Here is a 13,785-nt window from a genome sequence, read left to right on the forward strand (position 1 = left end):
CAGTCTATATTTATGGATTTATTGAGCTAAATGTTCTGGAACTATTCACTAGAAATCATCACTTGTAGAAATCAACAATACAAAGAATTTACTATCAAATGAAAGGCTAAAAAAAAAACGGTGTCTGGGTTGTCAAAATGTTGACAGTGAACTCAAACCAAACACAACCACGGCAACAAGTTATGTATTTGTTGAATCATAACAAGAGACAAAAATGCATCTCTAATATATGTCAGAATGAGAAGGTGGTGTATGCAATCAAAAGAAAGGGGAAGTAAGAGGCCAGAGTAGAGACTTTTACATGCACGAACTTATATGTTCCCACAAGAAAAACGTTATTCAAAAGTAGTTGTAGGGATGGCCAGGGAGCTCGTAGAGGTATGCACAGCTGAAGAGAGTCTTTAAAAGTTTTCTCTAGAGATTTATGAAGCCATTTCAGACGCTATATTCCAAGATTACATCAAGTATACTCATTTCTATTTTTTTAAAAAAGGAGTATAAACTGCAATCTTGATATCTTGGTGCAGGTTGAACAGATAATCGATTTTTTTCTTTTTTCAAGTTTTCCAAGTTTTGGGGCCTTAAACCACCTGATGGTTTGGGGTGGTGGGTGAGTACCCTAGTCAAAACTAGGTGCTTAGGGGCTATTCCCAGCAGTGTTCTGGGAACCACTTAGTGCTGATGATCAATCCCAAGGGTCCTGCATGCATAGCATGTACTCCAATACTTTCAACCATCTCCCTGACCCAGATTTTTCTGGTCTTTGTGGAAAGACTGCTTTGGTAATTGTAAATAAAGGAAATTGGATTAATTCCCATTTATTTATAGCCAAGTTCTGGTGCCTAAAATAGTAATACTGCTTTCAGTATTCATTCCATGTCCTTCCCTCCTTTCTATAATTTCTTCCTTTTATTTACTTTCCTCATCATTCTCTTCTTCATTCTTTCCCTTTCTTCATTTTTTCATTCAATGCAAGTTTATTGGTGCTTATTCTACAAGGTATTCAATTTATTAAAGTGTTGAATTTATGAAAGGGGTGAATTTTACTTTGAAATGGCCCAAATTGATATAAGTTACTGATATAAAACTGAAGTTATCAAGGTAGCTACAGAAATATTTTTGGAGCCCTGAAGCAAGTCTTTGATAGAGACAAATTTGTGAGTAATCTGTAAGAGGTAATAATTAAATATTGGGATCTCTTTGAATATGAGTATCTATCAGCAAACTTTGAAAAGCAACCTGTCTTGGTTTGATAAATAAGATTAAGAAATATAAGTGAAATAAAAATGAAAGAAGGAAATAAAAACATTAATTTTATCAAAGTTAACAGAAGGTAGGATTATAGATATAATTATTATACATTATATTGTATGTAATTATTATATATTATATGTATTTAACTAAGGAGAGCTCTGTAGTATTGATCAAATGGAAGGGGTTATAGATCAGCTATAAATAAGTTGAGGAGTGTATATATCATGATGGGGAGGAAAAGCTAAACAGAGAAGATATCAGTAGAAAGGAATCATATCCAAACTACGGAGAGACAAAGGATTGGTTCAATGTGAGTGCTGAATATTTTGCGGAGTTTACTGAAGAAAATTGAGAGTGTTAAAAAAAAATCCATTTTTTTCTGCAATATATTATGATAACTTGGCAAGATGAGGAAATGAAAAAAATTATCTTGGGAAAGTAGATTGCTGTATCAGAGAAGATCAGAGAAGCATATCAGAAGCTTTATGTTTCACTTTGTTCATTGTTTTAGCTTTTGAGGCCACACCCAGAGGCAACCAGTGCATACTCTTGGCCCTGTGCTTACTGATCATTCCCGGTGTGACTTAGGGAGCCATGAGTGGTTTGGGGTTTGAACTCAGGTCTTCTACACTGAAGATAAGCACCTTACCACTGTACTATCTTTCTGACCTCCAGCATGACTTTATTTTCAGAGCAATGCTTTGTACAAACCCTAAATGAATGACTGGAAACAAAAAGTTTCATCTAGTTCGTAATTCTCTGGGTTAGCCAGGTTGTTCTGGAGTTATTTGAACTTTTTCTCATATTTTGGGAGTATCTGACTGTCGGTAACTAAAGTAACTTAAGCTGGGTCACTAGGATCAATGACTCCTCTACATATGTCTCTCGTTTCCAGAAATCCAGCCCAAATTTGTTCGCATGACCAATATACAGATGCAACCGCAGAAGTGAAAATGTGCAAGATATTTTCAAGTCTCTGTGTGTTCCACACATGTTAACACCTCAAAGGAAAAGAAGCAATAAAGTACCCAAATTCAGAATCAAAAGTAGGAAAATATTTATTCATTTATTGAGAGAACTATAAAGTCACATGCAAAACAGAGTACAGAAACAGTGAAGTACAAATGATATTAATAGCCCAATTATTATATAATATGTAAAATATGTATACATTTATATATAATATATACTATATATAGACATATATGTTTGTGTGTGTGTTTGTTTTGTTTGGGGACCACACTCAGAAATGCTTGAGTTTATTATTGGCTCTCTGCTCTTATGGATCACTCCTAGCAAGCTCAGAGGACCTTATGGGAGGCCGGGAATCAAACCCAGGTTGCCCATGTGCAAAGCAAGTACCCGAGCCACTGTACTACTGCTCTAACAGCAAGCTCCATTAATATTAAACCCATTATAACAATTATCATTTTTGAAAGGAGGATCCCATAACTCTGTGATCCAGACTCTTTGAATGCTTAGATAGAGCACCAAAAGGTTGTTTTGTTTTCTTATTGGGAATCACAAATAGTAGAATTATGATGGCTTCAGCATCTTTAAGCAGCAATAGTATTTATTGTTTTTTACTGTTAATGACAGAATTTCACAAACATAATGTTCCAGTGCTATAACTCCAACCAATGTTCTGTCCCCTCAACTTACCCATCCCTTGCCCCCATTGTGGTAAGTCAGGGATGCAGACCAAACCTCAGATAACAATAGGATTAGTAGGATTAGAACCCACTCCCTCATCTTTGGTGGGAAGGTAACTTGTTCAGTCTTCCTTTTGCCTCCATCACTATGTGTAAAAATCACCCAAAAGTTAAAAAAAAAAGGAGAAACAAGATCTTTCATAGTATCAAAAAGGAAATATTAGTGCAAAACTTCTTATAAACATTAAGGTAAATACAGGAAGGAGTTGCTCACATTTTTAATCTATTTATTTGTAATAGCAAATATTTAGAAGCGACAGTGTGAGTGACAAATTGTGATGAATAAATTAAAGGTAATACGATAAAGGAAGAATTGTGTTATTGTGTAAGATTATTCTTAAGTTAGTGAAGGGGAAATTTATAATGCAGGAGTTAGATTTTGTGATCAGTCAGTGAACTATAACAATCGGAAGCAGAAAATTCATGAAGCTTTTCTCTCAACATTGAAATTAATGGATTGTAATAAAAACAAACAACTAGAAGAGACACAACCTGGATTGCCGATAACGACACATGAAGGCAGCTACAAAATTTCTTTGTAGGGAATACAGACAAGCTTTGGAACTGGGAGTGCTGCCATATTGGCTAAAGCTGCCTAACAGATGTAGCCTAGATTAATTCTAGTCAAACTAGGCATGGGTGTTCCAAACTTGAGCAGAGAACAATAAGTTTGGGGAAGGAACTGAATTAAGGAAAGAGGTTAGAGAAGGCCAAAGAGCAACATTCATACTCCCACCCAATTATCTCTGAGAAGTCTCCTTAAAGTAATAACTTTCTCAGTCTTTGTTAGAATGAAATTAGTATGAGAACTGGTGAGCTCAAAGCAATTAAACATGGGAAAGAGGATGGGAGGTAACATGGGATTAAGTGGCAATAATATTATTATTTTCTTCTCCGTGTGAGTAAGAAAATAGAAAAATAAAATGATGTAATTATTTAAATATGACACAGATCCTTTTAAGGTAACCTGAGTGATGGAGATTATGACTTGATACGTTCACGTACCTAAGAAAGCCATTAAATAAACTGACAGTTGTAAAGATTAAGTGTTTTATTGCACATAATTTTTATTCATACCCCTGCTCTGTCTTGCTCATTCAGGTAGGGATGTGGATTATGATACATAGTGAGTGTTCTATTAGCATATCTTAAGAAATTAATAGTCTATCTCATGTGGAACTATAATTAGCCTTCTGAATATCAACATTTGTTTGTTTTCCTAGAATTTCTATTGAAGCAAGTCTTAAATATTAATTAGATCAGATATAGAAGTGCATATAATAGGTGTCAGCACATGTTTATTGGAAGATACATTTGCATTTATAAAGATAATTGCTAACTAATTTTTATACTCATTATTCAATAGTTATCTTCCACTTACAGTTGTATTTGAACCTAAGCTTTGTGTTAAAAATGCAATAGAAGAGAGCACCAAATAAAGGGTATTGGGAGGATCCTCCCAGGGTGGGAGAAGCATGCTGAAAGTAGACTATAGACCAAACATGATTGCCACTCAATGCCTCTCTTGCAAAACACAGGACCCAAAAAGAAAGAGAGAGAGAACAAAAGGGAATGCTCTGCCACAGAGGCAGAGTGGGATGGGGGGGTGGGGGGTGGGAGGGATGCTGGGACCTGTGGTGGTGGAGGATGGGCACTGGTGGAGGGATGGGTACTTGATCATTGTATAACTGAAACCCAAGCACAAAAATGTGTAAGTCTATAACTGTACCTCATAGTGTTTCACTAATAAAAAATAAATAAATAAATAAATAAATGCAATTACAGGCCAAGATATAGTACACTAAGATGCTTGTTTTGCACAAATGTAACCGGAATTTAATCTCCAGCACTGCATGTGGTCCCACTGGGCACCATCAGGAATGATCCTTGGACACAAACTTATGAGAAAGCCCTGAGAATCTCTAGATGTGAATCAAAAACAACAACAAATTTTTTAAATACAATTAGTCAGGAGATAGATAAAGTAGTTGAATATATGCTTCTGTGTGAGACCCTGAGTTTGGTTCCCTATACCACAATTCCCATCCATTGTATTAGTTGTAAGTCTGAAAACTCCAGAACCCTCATGAGCATCTTTTCTCAGGCTACTGGATCTACCCACTTCAAAAAAAGTAATTATTTTTCTTCTAGATTGGCCTATCAAATTCACACACCCTTCATTGAGGTAATCCTGAGTCAGACTTTTGCTCATTATATTTCACCTTTTTATACTGTTGTCCCAGAGGACATTGACGTCATCTGAACACATAGTAGCGCCATCCTTCTTCAGAGGTTCAATTCATGCTGCATCCAGAAACTCTGTCAACAAGGCAGCCAGTGTTAGAAATGGAGCTTGTGACATGCAGGACATGGTGGAGTGCAAACATTGGTCAGTGCTTCCTCTTTCAGCCACAGAGGAAAGCCACACTGATTGGTATTCAGGAAAGGGACCTCCTGTTTCGAAGGATTCCTTCATGCTGTTCAGCAATGCTGTTTAGGGTGGATTTTCCTATTTGAACTGCAAAGCTTAAACACAAATATTAACTACCTGTAGCTGCAAATAGAAGCATAGTACATTAAAAAAATAATGAATATTTTAACCAGTCTTTGCCCAACCAAAAAAAATATTATGTAGAAATAAGGCTGATTTTAGAAAAATGCCCAAGGAAACATTAAAAAAAAGTTGAGTTTCCTTTTAAAGTTTGTTTTTGCTAAACATTCATAGATCTGCATTTTCCAATCCAATTATATTATAAGAAAGGTCTTCCACATATGTATCTGGAATTGCTTTCAAAGTAATAATGGAAAAAACCTTTGGAAATTGTTGGTGAGCATTTTACATGTAACAGGCAGAGACACTGTAACAGGTTATAAAGATGGGACAACCCTTCTTCATATCAACATGTGCTTTTGACACCTAAGTAGACTTCCATGCTGTAGACCATTTTTGACTCTTTATATTTTGATCTTGCTCTTTTCAATAATCCCAATTTAACCTATTTTTTATTACTATTTTCACCTATAAATTTACTTAAGGTACCACGTATCTTGTAATCAATTATAAGTTTTGACTTTCTTGGATCTGTAATTCTAAGTGAAAGCAATGGATGGATATTCTGATACCTTTATAATGTATCCCTTTACTTTCATTTTTGTTCTTGGTAAATATAAACTTTAAATTATTATCTTATGGTTTTAAGAATTCAAACTCTCAAAATGTTTTTTAGTGATTTTTCTTTACTGCATCTCTATTTCTTCACATTTACATTAGCTTGAAATGATTGTATGAAGAGGTAATAGCATTAATCTCATTCAAAATGAGGAAACTAAGGCACACAAAGAATAAAGAATTACTTAGTGGTTGAGCAAGGATTCAAATGTTGGTCATTCTACTTCAGAGCCTAAACAGTTATAATTCTCATGTATCCTCTTAAGTGAAATTCAGTTTAAATTCTTGCAAAATTGTGTTCCTAGAATTGTTATTAATTTGTCAACCAAAAACATTTGGGGTTTTATTTTGGGGGAGCCTAATTGTGGATTATTGCTTTTATAGTCATAATCATAAACACTACATCTATGGATTCTGAATGTAGCATTGATCAATCTAAGTGATTTTTGAAATTCAATAAATTAAATCCCCTACCTCTTTAGTTCAGACACAATGACATCCTTATCAACCGCAGGTTTTTTCTCCAAGTTCAACTTATAGATTGTAATTCTTATTACTTATGCTTCTACCCCTAAATAATAAAATTTCAAAATATATATTAGAACTAGGAATACAGTAACTGAGATAAACAAATCAATTGATGGGATCAAAAGCAGAATTAAATAAGCAGAAAATCAAGTCAGTGAGTAGTAAAAAAGGAGATATAATTGAAAAGAATTATAACTAAAGATTTATGGAAGTGCATCAAAAAGAACAACATTCTCATTATATGGGTTTCTGATGAAGAGAAGAACAAAAACAAAGAGGTAAAAATTTTATCTGCAGAAATAATAGTTGAAAACTTCCTGAAATTGAGAAAGGAGATAGAAACTCAGATCCAAGGAGCTCAAATTGTTCCAAACAAAATAAACCCAAACAGATGTACTCCAAAAAAGATTATAATTAAAATAGCCAAAATCAAAGATAAAGAGAGAATCCAAAAAGTATCAAAAATCATGTATAAAACAAAGAAGGATACCCTCATAGTTAATTAGAAAATTAGCAAGTTTTTCAATAAAATACTTCTCTTAAAGGGCAGGTGAGAGTGTTTTACATGTAGTATACATACACACACACACACACACATATAGATATGTTCACATATCTATCTATCTATCTATCTATCTATCTATCTATCTATCTATCTATCTATTCTATCTATTCCCTATATTGTTAAGGTGGAAATAACTTGCAAACAGTAGTGCTATTAGCTTATTACTCAGATATCCTCAGATATCACAGAATCTTTTTAAAGGGACAACTATGACAACTTTATTCCACTAAACTTGTGAACCTAGAGGAATTGAACATATTATTAATCTCTTACAGCCTCCCAAACTGAATAAGGGATAAATAGAATACCTGGTTTAAAAAGTAAGCAAAAAAATCAGTACAGTAGTCAGATGTCTCCCCATTCAAAATAAGGCCAACACCAGACCATTTCAAATGTGAATTTTACCATTTCAAGTATTATCTTTAATTTAACCTTCTTAATCTATGCCAAAGAGTTAAAGAATGTTCATCAATTTCTAAAAAGTTTGATTTAGACACTGATTGATAAAGTTGTTCCATTATGGCTTCAGGCATGCACCATTCCACCTTCAATCCCACTAACTCATGATCCCATCCCTCTAGCAAAGATCCTAAATTCCCTTCCACATGAAATCCTCCAGTTCTGTGCAAGTTGCAGAAAATTTCATGATTCCAGCACTCTTTGTGTATGCATAGTAAGTACTCAATGGTGTGTATATATCCCAACTTCATTATTTACTCTTCTATCTTTCAACGTCTGAGGTGTTTTTATACCCTGACTTTTGTATTAAGTGCTGCAATGAACAAAGACACCAAACAGTGCAATCACTGGATCAAATGGAAGCTCTTTCTATTTCTTTCAAGGATTCTCAATATTGTCATCAAACTATTTTTACAAGACGATCTCTATTCTGATTTAAAAGAAAAGTAAGTGGACAGGAACAGCATAAAATGAAAATAAACTATGACTTTTCTGCTTATCACAGATGAAAAGTTCCTCAATAAATTTGACTTATATTTGAGATATATTCAGAATATTTAATCACAAGAACCTCAACCACAAGAAAGCAATTCAATCAAAAAAATGGGAAGAAAAGATGAACTGACACTTCTGAAAAGAAAAAAATATATTAAAAAATTCTCAGTATCACTTATTGTGAAATTAAAATCAAAATGTCAATGAAATATTACCTAATATCTAAAAGAATGATCTATATAAAAAAATGTCAGGGAAAAATGCTGGTGGGGATTGTGGAGGAAATAGAATTCATATATTGTTGGTGTAAATTTGTCCATCCTCTATCAGAAAATCTCTATCAGAGATTTCTCCAAATAATAAAATATATACCAGATAACACAACATTCCACACCTAGCTCTCAAAAGGGAGGGCAGAAAAGAGAGAACACAAAGAAACCAATTTAGAAAGATATACAAGGCCCTTTATTACAGCATAATTTGCAATAATTATAACAATATCTACCAAGACCCAATGGCAGATAAGAGGATAAACATTTAAAAATGTGGTATGGGCAAGAAAGATAGTATGGGATAAAGGAATAAATATCTCAACAAAAAATATCAGCTCTAAAAACAGTTTAAATATTGCTTTTTGCAGAAACGTGGGTAGAACTTGAGAGGTGATAAAAGTGATATAAGTTAGAAGAAAAGACAATAAAAGAGATTTTATATGTTTGAAATAAAGAATCAAAGTATGGGGATATGCAGAAAGATAAAACAAGTCTTTGGACTCTAAACAGAATTGAGTTTACCATACCAGGGCAAGAAAGGGAAGGGTCATTAAAGTGGTTGGGGCCCAGTGGCATTTAAAGAGAGATATTAGTATTTTGGTGGTAATTTGGTACAGTAACATACATTTTGAAGATTTCTCTTGCTAAAACATATAAATTCATAAACCAAGATTGTATTTTGACATCAAAGTAAAAGTATATTTTAATATCATAATAGACAAAGACATATATTATACACAAATACATATACTAAAATATGAATTCAATTCATACAAATATCATAAATACCTATTAGTATATTAAATATTGCTTAGCCATCAAATTACATATATATGTAATGTGTGATATAAATTGATATATAACTAATAAATATTTTAATTTAATAAAATAATACTTGATTTTAAATCTAAATTTTAAACTATTTGCAATTTTATTTTATGTTTTAGATATTGAGCCACACTTAGAGGTACTTATGGAATATTCTTGGCTTTGTGCTCAGAAGTGACCCTTGGGGGTGATCAACAGTTTATATGTAGTGCTGGTAATTTGAACTGGGGTCCTCTAGATGCAAAGCAAGTGCCTTAACCAGTATTATATGTCTAGTCCTAAAGGCTAAGTGTTACAGCATATTTAAAAAATTAAACATTAAACTTTTTTTTTTCTTTTTTTTTTCCCTTTATTTTATTTTATTTTTTTTAAAGTTGTAGATTTACAATTTTTTGTGCTTTGGTTTCAATTATACAATGATCAGATACCCATCCCTCCACCAGTGCCCATTTTCCACCACCATGGATAATATCCCTCCCACCCCCATCCCCCCATCCCCCCTGTCTCTGTGGCAGGGAAATCCCCTGTGTTCTCTCTCTCCTTTTGGGTGTTGTGGTCTGCAAAAGAGGCATTGAGTGGCAAACATGTTCAGTCCATAGTCTACTTTCGACATGCATCTCCCCTCCTGGGAGGATCCTCCAAACATCCTTTATTTGGTGCTCCCTTCTCTATCTGAACAGCCCTTTCCTCTAGGATACCCAGCTGGCCTCTAAGTTATGGAGTAATCCTCCTGGTGCTGATCTCAGCTATTCTTGGGTATTAATCTCATACTTTGTTACTTTATATCCCCCAGATGAATGCAATCTTTCTATGTCTATCCCTCTCTTTCTGACTCATTTCGCTTAGCATGATACTTTCCATATTGTACCACTTGTATGTAAATTTCATGACTTCATCTTTTCTAAGAGCTACATAGTACTCCATTGTGTAGATGTACCAAAGTTTCTTTAACCAGTCATCTGTTCTTGGGCACTCAGGTTTCTTCCAGTTTCTGGCTATTGTAAAGAGTGCTGCAATGAACAAACAAGTGCAGATGTCACTTCGACTATACATTTTTGCCTCTCTGGGATATATTCCCAGGAGTGGTATTGCTGGGTCAAATGGGAGCTCAATTTCTAATTTTTTGAGAATTGTCCATACTGTTTTCCAGAAGGGCTGAACCAGTGGACATTCCCACCAACAGTGAAGGAGTGTCCCTTTCTCGCCACATCCACGCCAGCATCGGTTGCTTTTGTTCTTTTGAATGTGGGCCAGTCTCTGAGGTGTGAGATGGTATCTCATTGTGGTTTTGATCTGCATCTCCCTGATGATTAATGATGGGACTATCTTAAACTAAGAAGCTTCTGCACCTCCAAAGAAACAGTGACCAAAATACAAAGACAGTCTACAGAATGGGAAAGGATATTCACCGAATACACATCTGACAAGGGGTTGATATCCAGGATATACAAAATACTGGTTAAACTCCACAAGAAGAAAACATCCAACCCCATCCAAAAATGGGGCAATGAAATGAACAGAAACTTTCTCAAAGAAGAAATCCGAATGGCAAAAAAGCACATGAGAAAATGCTCTACATCAAACATTAAACTTTTAACTCTATTTTTTTCATTGATTATATTGATCCAATTATAGAAGGAGGAAATTTAAGTTTTTTTATATTTATTTATTGAATCACTGTGGGAAAACTTACAAAGCTTTCAGGTTTAAGTCTCAGTCATGCAATGATCAAACACCTTTCACTTCACCAGTACTCATTTTTCACCACCAAGAACCCCAATATACCCCCTCCCACCCCTCCCAATGCCTGTTAGGCAGATGAATTCTACTTAATTCTCTACTTTGCTTACATTCATTATTTCAACAAAAGATGCACCGTTATTGTTTAGAGTTTATACCCAAAAATCAGAATTGCTGAAAAGGCATTGTGAAATAATTTGTTTTCTACAGCTCGATATGAGAACCATATGATATCAAGAGGCTGCATGATTTTGAATTTTTGATATTTTACTTATTAAGCCTGGAGGGATTTCTGCCAAGAGCCAGATAATTATGAGATTGATTTCTGTAGCTCTGGAGCCATGGCCGTGCTGGAGAGCCACTTGTTTGGGGGGGGCAACTTGTGACCTCAGTAGGGCGTGAAGGATGAGCCGGGAACGCCCCCCTTCCCATGAGGTTGCAGTTGCCCTGTCACTGCCAACTTATACCTGGCTTTCCAAAAAGCTTTGAGGTGACCACTATCTTGCTGCCCAGGGGGAAAAAGGCAGAAGGGAGTGACACCCCTTCCCTCCCGGGGAGGCATGGTACTGTTGATTAACGCATAGTCCATTCACTTTTCTGCCGCAAGCTGCCAGGCTCTGCATTAAGTCCTTGTGCCTCTGGAGCCATGGTCGTGCTGGAGAGCCACTCGTGGGGGCCAACTCGTGACCTCAGTAGGTCGTGAAGAACGTAAGTTTTTTAAAATTTATTTTGGAGCTATTGGTGGTGGGAAACATACATTGCTAAAGGGATGGTTGTAGAAACATCATATGACTGAAACCTAATCATGAACAACTTTGTAACTGTGTAACTGTGTATCTCACTGTGATTCAATTAAAAAATTAGGACATTTGGAGGGCAGTGTACCCATTTGTGCACAATGATTCCTCCTCGCTCTATGCTCCATGATTGCAACAAATGATGTTTGGGGTATCTATCATGCCAGGATGGAATCCAAGCTTCCTGTGTGCTCCAATCCACTAAAGCATCTCTCTAGCCCTGATATAATACACTGGTAAATTTTTATTAAGACTATACTCCACATTAGGAATTATTGGCAAAAACAATTAATGGAAAGGACCAGATATTCCTCTTACCAGAGGTAACTTATGTATTTGTGAGATCAGAACTATGGGAGACCTTTCATCATGTGGAATTAATTTTCACTACTGATATTTCATACCCCTCTTTGGAGCTTGTATAATCTATTTATAGGGAACCTTACCTAAGAAATGCATTTTAAATGGTCATCACAATATCTGTGAATTCTAAGTATAATTAATTTTACATGATATTTTAAGACAATTTTATTATTTATACTCTCAGGCTTTTATTTGGAAATCTACTTCTTATGCACATAGAAGTGTTTGTCTATAAGGTCAAGTTCTTACTTTAGCTATTATAGATTTATTCCTACTTCAAACTTGGATTCAAGTTGGATTCAATTTTTATGTTATTTAAAATAAGTCATCCTACAAAAAAGGAAAAAAGAAGAAAAGGGAAGGGAGGGGAGAAGAGGAGGAGAGGGAGGACAGGGGAGGGGAGGGGAGGAGAAAAGAGGGGAGGAAAAGAAGGGAAGGAAGAGGGAAAGGCAGGAAAGAGAGAGGGAGGGGGGAGAAGGAGAGAGGGAGACAGAGGGAGGGAGAGGAAAGAGAGAAAGAAAAAGTCCCCAAATTGAACCCTTTGTTGATAGGTGCACTATTTCAAACTTACCCATGTATCATTTACTTACTGTCATATAAATTCTGCATAATAAATCACATCAAACATTAATTTTTTAAGATGAGCTGCATTTAATTTTTTAAAATTTTGTTTTGGTGTCACACCTGATGGTGCCCAGGGCTTAATCCTGGCTCTACACTCTGGGAACACTCCTGGTGAGGCTTAGGGTACCACATGGCATGCCCAGTATTGAATCTGGGTTGATAATGAAAGGCAAGTGTCCTTCTGGCCCCAAGATATGCTTTTTTTTTTAATAATCTTGTCAAGTTGTGAGTTGATAACTTAGCTAGTAGCTGCTTATAAATCTATTACTTCCAGTTAGGGAGTTCTACTGATCCTAACCGGTCTCTCTCCTAGGTATGGATTGTCAGTCTGTCCAGGAGAAATTCCACTGGAAAAACTGGAACAATTCTGTTCTGCCTATATTAGGTAAGGTAAGGTAAAGGCCCTCCCGTTGATCGTCGATTTGCTAGAGCGGGCCCAGTAACGTCTCCATTGGAGACTTTGTTGTTACTGTGTCTGGCATATCGAATACTCTCGGTAGCTGTGGGAAGCCAAGAGCCCTCTCATAGACCCTGGCCATGGTTCCCATGTTAGGAACAGCTTGGGACTGACATTGGTGACAGTCTCCCAGGACTTCCTGATCTCAGCAGATACCTGATCTATAGCCACACATCAGGCTGGCAGCTTATCTGGCCTTATCTATAGTAACCTCCAGGATGCATCTACTCCCTAAGACCCTTTGATATACAAATGTAAAGCTCAGGATGCACCTACTGCCACAAGACCCTTTGATGTGCAAATGTCTACCTTGAATGTTAGGTAAAGCTCTTGTTGCTGACCTTACCATATACGGTTATATTGCCTCTGCTCCTGACTGAGCTGCCCAGACCCTATATAAACAGCCTGTATCCCTCAATAAAGCCTGTCCCTTTTTCTCTCTGTTTCTAAACTGTACTCTGTCTCTTGTGTCTCGTGTTCATTCGGTTGGTCCCTCCTTGCACCATCGGATCAATCCTCGGG

Source organism: Sorex fumeus, unplaced genomic scaffold (assembly GCF_029834395.1).
Source record: "Sorex fumeus unplaced genomic scaffold, SorFum_2.1 ptg000044l, whole genome shotgun sequence".
NCBI lineage: Eukaryota > Metazoa > Chordata > Mammalia > Eulipotyphla > Soricidae > Sorex > Sorex fumeus.